At 36.0% G+C, this 13,798-nt stretch overlaps 1 protein-coding gene and 1 long non-coding RNA gene across 10 annotated transcripts in view; both read right to left on the bottom strand.

Moving 5' to 3' along the window:
- The window catches only part of NT5C3A (5'-nucleotidase, cytosolic IIIA), a 28,012-nt gene that overhangs the window by 13,851 nt on the left and 363 nt on the right, over positions 1-13,798 (bottom strand). For 2 of the 9 annotated variants that reach the window (XM_066992270.1, XM_066992266.1), the window contains exon 1: positions 4,154-4,332. The exons of 6 other annotated variants lie outside the window; for them this stretch is intronic. The gene's annotated coding sequence lies outside the window, so the exon portion shown is untranslated. Of the gene's footprint in view, positions 1-4,153; positions 4,336-13,798 lie in introns of those variants that run through there. One more of the 9 variants, XM_013196021.3, reaches the window with a different exon arrangement.
- LOC136790096 (uncharacterized) lies at positions 5,358-13,797 on the bottom strand. The gene is made up of 3 exons (XR_010829356.1): positions 9,803-13,797; positions 8,581-8,628; positions 5,358-5,445 (listed from the first exon to the last, which is right to left on the bottom strand). It is a non-coding gene; the product is annotated as an uncharacterized lncRNA (long non-coding RNA).

Below are 13,798 nucleotides of genomic sequence, written 5' to 3' on the forward strand. Positions count from 1 at the left end.
ATTTATGTTGCGTGCCCATATTCCAGCTGTAGGCTGGTATGTACTGTTGGGTTTCCTCAGACTGTGACTGACACAAAGTACTTAAATTTTTTCAGTCATGTGCTGTATTTTGGCCCAATGAGACAACTAATGAATACTTCAGCTGATACACACAACTTTCTTCTTTAAATTGAAAAAGATTCCCCCAAACATATGTGTTAAGGTCTGCTGTATTCTGTTCCTTTATTTGTCTTTTGTTTTTAAACTTGCATGAGATTTTAGACTGAAGGAAAGAGTTGCAGAAATTATATCTAAATTCTATGGACTAATTTTCAGTAAACCGGACTAATTTTCAGTAATCCAGACTAATTAGACAGCATTTTAAATGTACTAATGGGGTATCAGTGAAAGAGCTAGAAAATGACGTAAACAAAATTTCTGTAAACATTAATATAGCCAACACCTAATTCTTAGAAAAACATCTACACTATCTCTAATAACAATATACTTTCACTTTAATGAAAATGCAGCATCTGAAACTTCTCATAGACCAAACAAGGACTGTCTCTGTACCTCTAAGAAACCTCTGTGTTGAGTGCTTTACTTAACTTACTGAGAGGACAAGTGGCTACAGTTGACCATGTTTGCTACCACTGAGTTAAGTCAGTTCAGCATTTGATTTACACTGTTTAACTTACAGAGATGAATTAGAGTTAGCACTTCTTTTTCAAAGAGAGTAAAACAACTTTCAGCATGCCATTTCTACTCCCTCAATACTGAAGGTCATTTAAATATATTTTAAGAACCACAGATGAAAGAGGAGGTATTGCTATTTCAACAGAGCTTCTATTTAACCTTCTCCCTTTGGCTAAGGGCCAAAGGAATACAAATTGCAGAATATTGTAAGCAGAAAAAGAGATTAAAAACGAAAAGAGCAACACTTAACATTAGACAATTTGTCACCCAAATAAGACTGTGAAAAGGTTCTACTTCATACGGTGGTGTGTTAGGTGAACTTGGTTTGTACAGAGTCAGGATGTTCTCAAAGAGCGTGAGGTACTGGAAGTTTTTAGTCTAAAGCAAAGTAAAACTGTTTTTACCTTCCTTCCTCTGCCCTGAGTTTCACCAGTTTCCTTGGGGAAAGAAATGAACGCCGCACAGATAGGGTTGTAAGCAATCACCCAAACTTTAAGAGTTCAATACTTCAAATAACATTAGTTTTGAGAGATCAAGAAAAGTTGGATTTAAGAGTAATTTCTGTTCATTTGAGTATTTGCTATAGAAATTAGAGGTGACTGAATGCCGTCTACAGTACAAACTTGAGCTTTTCATGAGCTTATACCTTTTAATCTTGTCTAGTGAGTCTAGTACAACTGAACAACTTGGAATATACCTATGGATATTTAGCATATTGCCCAACTTCAGTAAAACCTTGTTCTATTGCAAAATCACTTTTAAACATTAAGAATCTGTTTTCTAATTTTTGCTTTTTTAGTAAGTCTACCTGGTATGTATTTTCCAAATTAAACTACCTGATAAAATCTCCCCAAGACAGGGTAAGCTTACTGAACCTTAGCACTCAAGTACCAAAACCAAGCAGAAGAAAGGAACCAATAGAAAGGAACTGAATTCAAAGGGGATTTTTATTCATGTCCTAGTAAGCTGAGGTGAAGAGCAACATCCTGGTTCCAGCAGCAGCTTTTTATGTTTGTAAATGACAACTATAAGGAAAATAAATACTCAAATCACAGAATCTCCTGAGTTGGAAGGGACCCACAAGGGTCATTGAGTCCCACTCCTGGCCCCACACAGCACCATCCCAAAATCAAACCCTACGTCTGAGAGCGTTGTCCAAACGTTTTTGAACTCCAGTCCAGGCTTGATGCTGTGACCAATTCCCTGGGGAGCCTGTCCCAGTGCCCAACTTCACCTCTCAGTGAAGAACCTTTCCCTGATTTCCCACCTGAACCTTCCCTGTCACAGCTTCATGCTGTTCCCTTTGATCCCATTGCTAATCTTTCTCTGCGGTGACCAGCACTTTCCTCTCTGTTCCTCCTTGCAAGCAAAATGTTCAATTCAATGAAGTTGGGGTAAATGAAGCTTTAGAAGGATGCCATGCAGGAATCTTAGATAAAACTTATTTTTCTCATAGAGGTTTGGTGTAAAAAATGCTAGCCATACTCAGAGCTGGTATAATGCAATACAAAAACAATGTATGTATATGAAAGTGTGTGTATGTATCGTAGAGTTAACTCACAAGAAATACAGATGCGTAAGAGATTGTTGAAACAGGAAGAGCACAAATAACACTTGCTAGGAAAAAGTGCTCTAAAAGGGATTTTATTCTGGATCCTACAGAATATATAAAATGAGAGAAGTGTGTTGCCTTCAGAATAACAAATATTTGAACATATCAAAATCTGAATCCATTAAATGGTGGTAAATTCAGAGGAGACACATGCTGAGGAGGCGAGGGTCAGCAAAATCTTAACCTGAACAGTTTTAAGATTCAGCGGTACCATTTGAGGTGAGAATGTGTTTTGGCTTTTCAACTATTATATTTTTAAAAAGGCAAAAATAACACATGCACAGAACAGATTTGAGAAGGTAAACACTGTATATCACATTACATATTTAGTAACTTTATTCAATAAGAGATTTTTCTAGACCTCAAATATCAACCTTTATTTATGACACAAGAGAAAACATGATCTTTTATAGACCAACTATTTATGACTGTATTGAACTACAGAAAGTTATTAGTGCTGTTCTACTCCAGTCACACATGCAATCTAAGGTGTAAGGGACAGCTAAACTTCTGAACTCTTTATTCTCATTATGTTTAATGTGATTTACTCATTATGATGTTGCATGCCACAAAAAGTGTTACCTCAATAAAATCATTGTCATTCATTAAAAAATAAGGCTATATAAAGACATTTTAATTCAGCAAATAAAACTGCATTTATTCATATTGAAGCATGAGTTTCATTAGGACTTAGTACAGCTTTTAAGGAGTGGACATGAACAATGATAAGCTTACGTTAAAATTATGCATGATGATGAGGTTAGAATAAGGTGTTTGTTTTACTAATTTCTGCAGTTCTGGATGTCTATAATGAATAGAGGCTTGGCATCTATTTAAAACCTATAGGACACCATGACTTGCATTTCTATATAGAATTGATTGTTGAGATGAGAGAATAAAAGATACTGCAGCATCAGTGTCCCTAAGGCACCTTCCTCTTCTGTTTACAAAAACACTAAAAGCAGAGATTTCTGCTGGTGATAAATCAAGAGACACTTCAAATATTTCAAGTAGGTATCAACACACCAAACACATTGCTAACCTGGTATCTTGAAGCCTTGATAATAGAACATAGCGGTAAGAGGTTCTGATGGATGTGCACATCAATAAAGATGCACACCTTGAACATGGAGGTGTTGTTACAATTTCTAAAACTCAGAAGGAACTGCAGCAACTGTAGCAATAAAAGTTGACGCTTTATGCAGTATTTGAATCCTCTATAGAAATCTAAGAACTAAAACTAAGCAAGCCCTGAATTTTCAGTATTCCATGTGATCTCATCCTGTCTCCTAATGCACTCCAGACAAAAATGTAGTCTCACTCTGAGACAATCTATGGGGTTCAAACCATACAGAACCAGGTCTGAAGATTCTGGAATTCCATGAATACAGCTCAAGGAAGGAAACTTTTGTCTCTACTGGGGAATTATTTCATCTCCGTGCTTTGCTTTTACTTACTTTTTAGAGAATTAGCCTTTGAAATAGGTATTTTTCTTGTAGAAAAAATAAGTAATGCATTATTTACTAATCAAAAAGTGATCTTCATTCAGAAACTACGTATCTTGCAAATATTGTTCTACAAATGGCATCCTACCCAAGCCAGAATTTCATCCGATGTTATTTTCTAACAGTTCTTCCCTTACCCAGTCCAAAAACAGAGACCTGGAACTACAAAAATATCATTCTAAATGTAAGCATGCTCAGGTCAATATTAAGAAGTCATATAATGCTTAGATTTTACAAATAGCCTCTAAAACAGTACAACTGAAAGAGAAAATCAGTGTTCTGATACTCAATTTAGGGAAGAAGAAAACAGAGCCTTTTTTCTTGGCCATCATATTTACATTTCACTGATGCCTGCTCTTACCAGTGCTTTTTGGATAGCCTCCTTACAAAGCTATAATGTGCTTGCAGCTGAAATACCAAAAGCAGTTCCAGTCTCCCTCTTACATGAAATACAGCAGAACTGGAAAGAGTGCTGAGAAGGGCAGTAAGGATGAGTGATGATATGAAGAGCTTCCATACAACAATATGCTAAAATTCTTCAGCCTGGAAAAGAAATGACAGGATGGCACAGAAAAGGTTAATAAGGAAAGACTGTTCACTATATCTTTATAGGTCACACAATTACGTAAAGCAGTAAGATGTGGAATTCCTTTCTAGTGATACTCTAAGTTTACACAGCCTTAAAAAGGCACTAGATGAAGTCATGAAAAAAGCTCATCTTAAATTACAGACACTCTCTCAAACATAAGCAGCCAGAGGCTGGACAATCATTCTGGAAAAAAAAACTTGACGATTTGCCCCTTCTTAAGCTTTCCCTGGGCCTTTGCTTTAGACCACAGCTACGTATCTGTATCAGGTGAGACTTTTAATGAGAAGTAAGATATTTCTTTTTCCATCCTTCCTTCTCCCTATTGTTTCTCCTTCAGAGAGCACAGATACAGAAAATTCACTTCTGACAAAACTCAAATTTCTGAATTTGAGTGGTACTTATATGTTCTTTAACATTGCTATGGTAACAGAATGGATGCTGAAGTCTGCCTGCTTGAAAGATCCGATTCCCTCTCCTGCTAGATAGCATCTAATGCTTTCTGGAAGATGAGGTTGTTGGTACAACTAATCCTTTTACAAGATACCTAGTCAAACAGTATCCAATTCTAAGCACCAACAGTATGTAGATATTGTGGTATATTTATAAATTCTTAATTAACTATCAGATGTGCAAAAGCTCACCTTGCACAATTACATAATTTTGATGACTTGTACTTTTATTTTTCAAACTGTTTGCACGCATTTTTTTTAATGAAATATTTTTTATTTGTCCATGTGCATGTACATTGAAAGAGCTTAAAAATAAGTGCTTCTCTCCTTAGAAGCTTCCCATGTAACATTATCTAGAATGGAATTTGCATTAAGCCCAAGGCCTGGAACGAAGTAGTTGCTGCTGATTCTCCCCTTCTCTTATCTGCTCGTAAGAAGAAGAAGAAGAAAAAAACCGCAACCTACAAACCACTGCTTAGATTCACTAAGTCTAAGAATGCTGTATCTAGATCAAATAAACTCTGACCCTTGAATGGTGGAGTTGCAGGACCCAGTTTGAAAGCAAAGTCAGCAGGACAAAGTTTAATCCAGAATGCATTGCCAGACACTAAGATTCTGATGAAAGAATGTAAGTGTTAATACAATACTGCAGTTAAAGTTACATAGCAAGACCAATTAATTCATTTTTAACAGCTACAGTCTCTTACAGTACAGACCCTTCTTTAAACTTCTTAAAAAATAATCTGTTAATTCTAAAGACGAAATTCAGCTACTGTACACTCATTATGTTACCACTCATCTGGTAACAGACAGCATAATGACTTGAAGTTTACTGGATGGTTTTGACTCTGTGTCTTGGCGTTCCATGGGTGTTTCTGGCTATTGGATCCATTCAAAGGTACAACCAGATGTTCCTTATTTCTTTTACCTCTATGCATTTGCACTTTGGAAGTGCTACAGGACATGTTCAAAACACTTTGTACTAACACTACCACTACTGTACCACTGCTATACTTTGTACCATGCTACTACTGCTAATGTAGCAATATTATTACTACTTTGTACTAAACCCTACCCTTCAGTTGCAAATACATTGTTTCCATGGTAAGAAATGCAGGCCAGAATAAGGCTTTCCCATTAATGGATTTATGTTGCAGAGACAAATGCAATCCAGGAAAATAACTCTTAAATTGATAACTGCCAAGTGTAAAAACTATACTTTTCTGATAACTAATGTATCTGATATCAGACTGATAACTAGTCCAATAACTAATAAGTTTCCACCAAAGAGGGAGAGCTTTGAAGTAGCAGGATAAGTAGTACATTTCAGTGGTATTCATTCTGTCTGAGCAATAAAGTCAAAAAACATAAAATCTTATGTAGAAACAAAAGCTCCAGTAAATTTGGATTATTTCAGTGATCCAATTTACAAAGCAGGCAAACAGTTCTTGATATAAGAGAGCATGAAGGAAGCTATAGCTAACAAGTGAGGAAGCAAGTTAGAACAAGTAAGTTAGACCAGGAATCTTTCTTGGCGGCAAAACCATCTCAAGAAGTCTGAAATTGTGTATTCAGACACTTCATGACATCTCAGTGTCCAAGTCTGGCCCTTGCCTTGCTACCTTTTAAAAAAACAATAATGAAAATCAGAATTACAAATTAAGTACATTAACTTTTTTTTTCTTTAAGTTACCATAGATAAAAGCAGAAGCCACATTTCCTTCTACCACTGTGCATAATTTACAGTTTACATAAATGTTACTAACAACCTTTTTGGATTTATTATCTAAATTTACTTGGTGCAATTCTGTCTTCTTTTGTGGCAGTACTGAACAGAAAGAATACAGTTACTTTAGTATTTAAACATAGGTGGTACCTTGTTTGACCTGTGTGCTGCAACCTTAAGCATACAACCACTTGTATAGAAAAATGCCTAATTCTTTTTAATATTCAAGTAAAACAGTCTCGATAAATGAATGGGGTAGTCAAATTAGGAAAATCTGGTGGACTTTTAATAAGCGATATGTATACTTTTAAACAGCCAGAAACCCCACCAATGATAGAGGTGACCACCACAACAGCTGCAGAAGCTGTAGATACCAAGTTAATGGCAGTGCCAGTCAAACTGCTTCATGATTGACATGGGACTAAAAAACTGCCTATAACAGCCACTGTAAGTTCACTGATGTTTTAAAGCAGTGATTGCTTTTTGGTGAGAGAAACCAACTGATTGATGTCCAGCAACTTGTTAATGTAACTACTCTCTGAAGACCTCTATCCCAGGATCTCACTATAGAAAACTGCTGCAGTGACTTGACGGGAGGGCAGACAGAGGAAAAGGTAGACTCGATGTCCTAACTTTTGTTCTCCACACCCTCAACTATAGCACACTTACCAAACTCTTCTGCCAGTTCTTATCTGGCCTTATATCTCTCTGCATGCTGGTTACAAAAGAAGGCCTGGGAAAGCAGTTGAGTTATTTCTGCCACTTGGCTGCAATTAGCACATGATGGGATCAGCCAAGTTTCAGTGCTGAGCATCTGAGAGGTAGCAGGGACACAGCTGCTGCTCCAGGCTCCCCGCATGCAGGAGCGGTTCAGTTGGATGTGGCTGACCTGGAGTCAGGTAGCAGCCAAGGAACGCCAGTCACTGCTGGACAGAATTTCTTAAATGACATGGTACTTACAAAACTGCGTATATCCATCTTCAGAGAGCCCCATGAAAACTGACAGGCAATTAACACCAGTGCCACCTGCTGTTCATCGCTGTCTACTGCAGCTAAATATGCTAGAATTTCCAGCTTGAAAATTAAGCACCATCTGACAAATGCACCACATTACAGCAATAAAATCTTGACAGGCTGCTTCTCGCAGGATATTTTTCCTTAAACTCTCTCCAAGACTTACCCTTTGCAGGCTGTCACTTACACAAAATGCACTTATGTATGCATGCATGGAGGGAAGAAAGGGGGTTGAGAGGTTGAAGGCTATTAACATGAAGTAAACCAGACTACACAGAAAAAAAAAAACACATTTTGCATTATGCAACTCATTCAAGTGATGATGATAATAATAAAGAGACAGCTCTTCTAGTTTATTGAAGCAAGACACTTCAAAAGTTAAGGTATTTGGAAACATTTTCCAGACCTATACAAATTGTGACTTGTTTACATCTACTGGTATATTAAAAATTGCTATTGAATTTCCAGCTAATATTCTCCTGCCCATAAATGCATGGATCCATACCTTGTCTCTCTTCAACACTTTTACTGATCAATTCAGTGCTTTTATTAAATATAAAAGTTGGAAGCTTTTGTTAACTTGAAATTGATTGTTGGAATGCTATTAAACTTTAATTCATAACCTGAACAAATTTGCACTGATACGTCTATTCAGACATTTAAAAACCTGCTCATATTATTTGACAGTTTAGAGTAACATGCTTAATACTTTCAGTATTTGTTATTGGCCTTAATCTGTAAAAGGGGTTTACTAGAACAGATACTGTTGGAGCTCAACCAGTAATCGACAGTTACTGCAAATAGGAGAAAAATCACTTGACAACATAACTTAACACATACCGGGAACTTAGGAAATGGTAAAAATATTTTTTTTACATTTTTACAGAGCAAAATAATGAAAGATTGTTTTGCTGTCTTGGAGAAACACTTTATACAACAGACAAAATAAAGTAGCAAACAAGTTTATACCTGCAATATATTATCGTATTTTGACATTTATTTAAACTTACTACTCGCAGGTCAATTTTCAGGTGTAGTTCATCATCATATTTTGATAACTGTTATGAATAGGATAAAAATGAAAAACTATGTCAGTAGCGAAGATTTCATTGATATTGCTGTAACCATTCCTTGTAAAAATATGTTTCAATACCTACAGATTGGAAAAAAAAAAAAAAAAAGGCAGTGGCTATTTCAGAAAATTAAGACCTACTTCTGAAATAGATGGTTAAGTTGTAGCATCAGTTTATTGTACTAAATAAAGTCAAATATTACTATTAAGTACAAAATCTGCAGAGTAGATTTTTTTGATTTGTAACCTATTTTAGAAGAAAACATTGACATTTTGAGTCAATTTCTCTTCTCTGATTCAAATTGTTAAGATTTCCAACCAAATTAATTTATAGCAAGAACAAAAAGCTATTACTAGTATCTTAAGTTTTATCAACATGAACTATGTTTAAAGTGTTTTTCCTGGCATGTATGAAGTTGCTTTACAAACGACATTCTAAGTTACTTTACGTTATGATTATCTGTACAAAAAGCCTACAGGCAATGCAAGCTTCTTTTAGAAATGCTGGTGTTTATCACTCTGTCAATGTGATTTTTCTATTGGGAACACAGTCTAAACAACAACAACAAAAGTTCTACAGAAATAATTATATGTCATGTCAATTTTAATATAGTTTTAAAAGTTTAACAACACTCTAAAATTATTCTACTACTCTAGAACCCTAGTGATTTAAGGACTCCTAGCCAAATGTGACTAGGTAGGGGCAGCATTATTTTTCAGAAGTTCTTTTACTTTCCATTACTTAGGTTGGTATCACAGCACATTCTTCTGGAACAGCATTATTGCCACATGGATCATTTTACTGGATAGCTTTCAAGGCCATGACATTTTAAATATTGTCACTGCAATACACAGAAAGTGACAGGGTCCTATATGATACCTAGAGAGAGTCCATGTTCCTTCCATTCTCATTTCTGATTCCATTTTGCGGAGGCTCAAACTCTTCATTTTTTTAGAGGAAAAAGTACATATTTACCTGAAATAATTTCACATACTAACTATTTAGATACTTGAAGGATAGTGTCACATATATGTTACATATTACACACTCCTTGATTTTATTCTCCATTTGGAGGGCATGGGTGACTCACAGCTGTGTGACTTCAGTCACTGACTGTAACAACTAGTTATTAGCAGCAAAGAGTAAAGCAGAGTGGTACCTTATCTCTGCCAATTGTAAAGGTTAGTATCCTTCGTCTGTGGTACAAATGCTCTTATCCCCTGTGAAACAAGAAGCCAGTCTTGCCAGAGACTGACAAGTGAAAGAAAATAGTAATAAGAAAATCTCCCCACGCAAGCCTTGTGACAGTCATGCTCACAGAATACATTCCTTTATTTCTTCAGAAAGGAGATAAATAACAGCTACCTTACTTCTTATTTGTTTGCTTATTTCTCTCCAGGTAAATTCTAATAATGCAAAAGAGTCATGCACTTCTCTCTCGCAATTTACTAGAAAGGAAACTGGCTAGAAACATTTAACAATGGCTGGTTAAAATGTTTCCTTAAAAACAAAAAACTGTTTTTTAAGTTGATTTTTAATTTATCATTGTTGAAATTCAATACAAATTCTGCTTTACAAGTAACTAGACCTTCTAACTTCAGGAACAGAATGGAGAAATAGTAAATGTAACTAAAAGTTTGCCCAGTTTCCTGAAACAAACCAAACCAAACCACCAAAGAAAACAAACCAAACCAAAACAAACAAACCAAAGCACCAACAAACCCTCCAAAACTTTAAGAGGAAGGAAAAAAAAAAGAGCAGTTGCTGAAAAAAGACCACAGTTTTAACCTAACTTTTATGAAGTAGTCAAACAACAAAAAACCCTGTTACTTCATTCAGCAATATTTCTTAAGTTTACTCCATATTCTAGTTAGCATGGGCTACTCCTTAAAGAGGAACTTTTTTGTAAGACTTAAGAAACACTTTTCACTCTAGCTTGTGAACCTGTTTTCTGTCAAGTTTATACAGACTTCGCAAAGGCTAAGTAAGAAACCAAAGTGTACTGTAAGTTCAATTTATTTGCTATATCAGGATACACAAACTCATTGCAAACCTGACTGGGACCTGAAAAACCCCAAAGATTTGAGTGTTACCGTAATACTGCAAAGTTTAACCTCTTTTTACAGTAGCTATCAAACATTATTAAAGTTGCTTTAAGAGTCCAATTAATTATTAACCTTCTCTTTAAATTAAAGTTAGCAACCTTGCAGCTAAGATTTACGTACACCTGACCACAGGAATACTTTTACAGTTTCACAGAAATGGCATTTTGGCTGTGCATAGTAATACCTCCCCAGTCTTTCAGAAATAGTTGTTTTCTTAACTTCACGACTGGCTATATATTTACTATTAATGCCTCTCTTACTTCAAAAATGGAGCTAAAGTAACTCTGTTTACATTTATCAGTGCTTAAGATAAAATATATACTCGCAAACTTTAGGCAGTCAATAGAGACATTGCATTAATACTCGAATTCCAAACTTAAATCTTTGCTTCCAAATAAAATGCCGTAATTTTCTGCTGTGTTTATCAAGCTTAAATTTGTGTACCAGGCTAATAAAGAATTAACCTACTGAAATGGGAGATAGATATCTAAGAATTTCATTACTGATATTATTCAGAAAGGAAACATGGCTACCCTTATATTTTGATCTATGCTTGAGAATCCCTTCTACTTTTTTTCCCATTAAAAATTCTTGCCATCATAACCCCTGACAATAGCTTGTCAAATCTATATTCTATTTGATTTGTAAAGGTCACCGTCTTTTTAGCATTTACACACTGCTATAACTCAGCTTTTTACTTGGATTTTGATCTTATATTCATCTGATTTTAACTAAGAAAAAAATATTGCTGTAGTTAATTATAATTAAAGACTAATACATTGGTGAGAATGAAAGTCACATAACTACGGTGCAAACTGGCCTGATCCCCACTGATTTTGGTAACAGCTATAAATCAAGGCACCTCTGAGTCTAATGGGGATTTAAAACCAAAGTGTAGTCTTCCTTAAAGAAAATCTGAATAGAAGAAATCTACCAAAAAGGTAACAACATTCACTAAATTTTAGATTGGATAATCTAATGTAGAAGACCAGCCTGACATAGTAACTCACATGTTAGAAAAATATACATTTCAACAAAGCAGTATTGTTCCTCCCCACCACCCTAACTTACACCAAGTTACAGACTTAAAATCTCTATGTACGAATGCATTCTGCCGTATCAGTAGAAAAAAAAAAAACAAACTATCTATCTATCTATCTGTATAAACTCTACAGTTTATATATAAACTCCCAGCTCAGGTGATCAAAATAGCTACAGATCACAGTGCACTGGACAGCATCTTGCCCAGAGAGTGATGAGGCCCTCAGGTGCATCCAGGCACCTTTTCCCCAAAGCTCAAAGGAAGGTCTATCCCCTGATAAAGTACTATAGATACAGTGTCTTGTAAACGACAAATGTTGACTCAAATCTATTAAAACTATATCAGGATAAAACTATTTCAGGAAGTTCTCCAGAATGCAAAATATTCAAGTAAAAGAAACAGATCATATCACTTATATGCATTTTCACCTTTATTTGACACACTAAAATCCATGGTATGATGTTTACATAGCTATTTCCTTATTTTAAAGTAAGAGAAATTTCACAGCCTGATTACATGTGTTCACTTCTTGAGGAAGGAATGACTTGCAGCTGATGAACTAAAGATGTCAGCTGATGAAGATGCCAACTCAAACATTAGATGAAATGACAGCTCTGCAAGTGAGCACATAGTATTAACGTGTTGAATCTAATTGGTAAAATATTTCCGTGTGAGAACACTGACATGCTCTGAACAAGCTTTACTTTTCCCTTGTAATTTAAAGTTGAAAAAAGCTGTGATCCTAAATGAAGAATTTTCAGAAGTATCTGTTTAGGATCACAGGTCGGTGTCCAAGAATATAGCTCTGAAAAAGCTATCTGAAATGCTTACCAAAGAGATTAATTTACCAGAAATCAATTTATTATTGACACAATACTTTTTTCCTAGCAAAGGCAAAATCTTTACAACAAAGGTAAAGAGTTGAAGTCTTCCCAGCCGAAACATCATTTAAACACTGCAGAGAAAGTTAATGTAGACCCAACCTTAGCACTATTAGGCATTTTTTGACCTACAGCTCAACTGTGATATTGAGAACAGGAGTTGGTGAAAACTATTTTATCTGCCTTTTGATATATGATCAGGCTTTTAAATTTTGTTTTATTAGTGTCCACAATAAAAGTAGATTCTAGCATTATCAGTATTATAAATAAAAAAGAGTAATTTATAGTTACAAAGTAGTTGCAAACTTTTCAACTGAGGCCATTCGATGACTCTATGATTCTATAGTTAACCAGTGTTATTCTACCGTATGTTTTCAAATGAGTTTTAAAAAATCTTACTGTAGAATCCAGAGTCTTTTTTTTTTTTTAAAGAAATAGGTCTAAAAGCTATCCAAACTGGCCATCCAAAGTTCCTGCTCTCCCACATGTTGTAAGAGAGCTCCTGGAAAGCAAAAAGGAAACCACTGAACAAACCATGCGACTGATGATGACAAATACCATGTAAGTACTTCTTCCAGCAACAAGTAAGAGGACTGTGCTAGGTTAAGAATGCTCACCCGAATAACGCTCTGGAGCCACAAAAATTGCCCTGTGTGACTGACACTGCTAAATGCTTCGTTTGATAGGCAAGTGAGACATTTCTGAGTCTGCATACACATGCTTAGTTGTTCTTGGGAAAGTCTATCTGAGTCTGCATACACATAGTTGTTTTTAGGAAAGTATGTGTTTTCAGGTATAAATAAGTTAATAAATAAAGAATCTGGGCTTTTTGTAAGGCTTTGTAGGGGAGATCCCCAACAGGCACTGACTGATACCAAGGGACAGGATGGTTTCTGTTCAGTTCTTTAGCACAGCGCTGCCCAGGTGACAAACTCAAATTTGGAAGGACTTCAGCGCGATCACCGTGCCCACACTGAGATCTTTCATCACCCAGTCCCAGGCAGACGTCCGATTAAGGCTCCCAACCCCGCAGACGCCCGATTAACGCTCCCAGCACCAACTCCACCAAGGGCAGCGGCGAGCCACCCCCCGTCCTTCCTTCCTTCCCCCCGCGGCCGTGCGCGGGG

The sequence above is a fragment of the Anser cygnoides genome, chromosome 2 (genome assembly GCF_040182565.1).
Source record: "Anser cygnoides isolate HZ-2024a breed goose chromosome 2, Taihu_goose_T2T_genome, whole genome shotgun sequence".
Taxonomy (NCBI): Eukaryota; Metazoa; Chordata; class Aves; order Anseriformes; family Anatidae; genus Anser; species Anser cygnoides.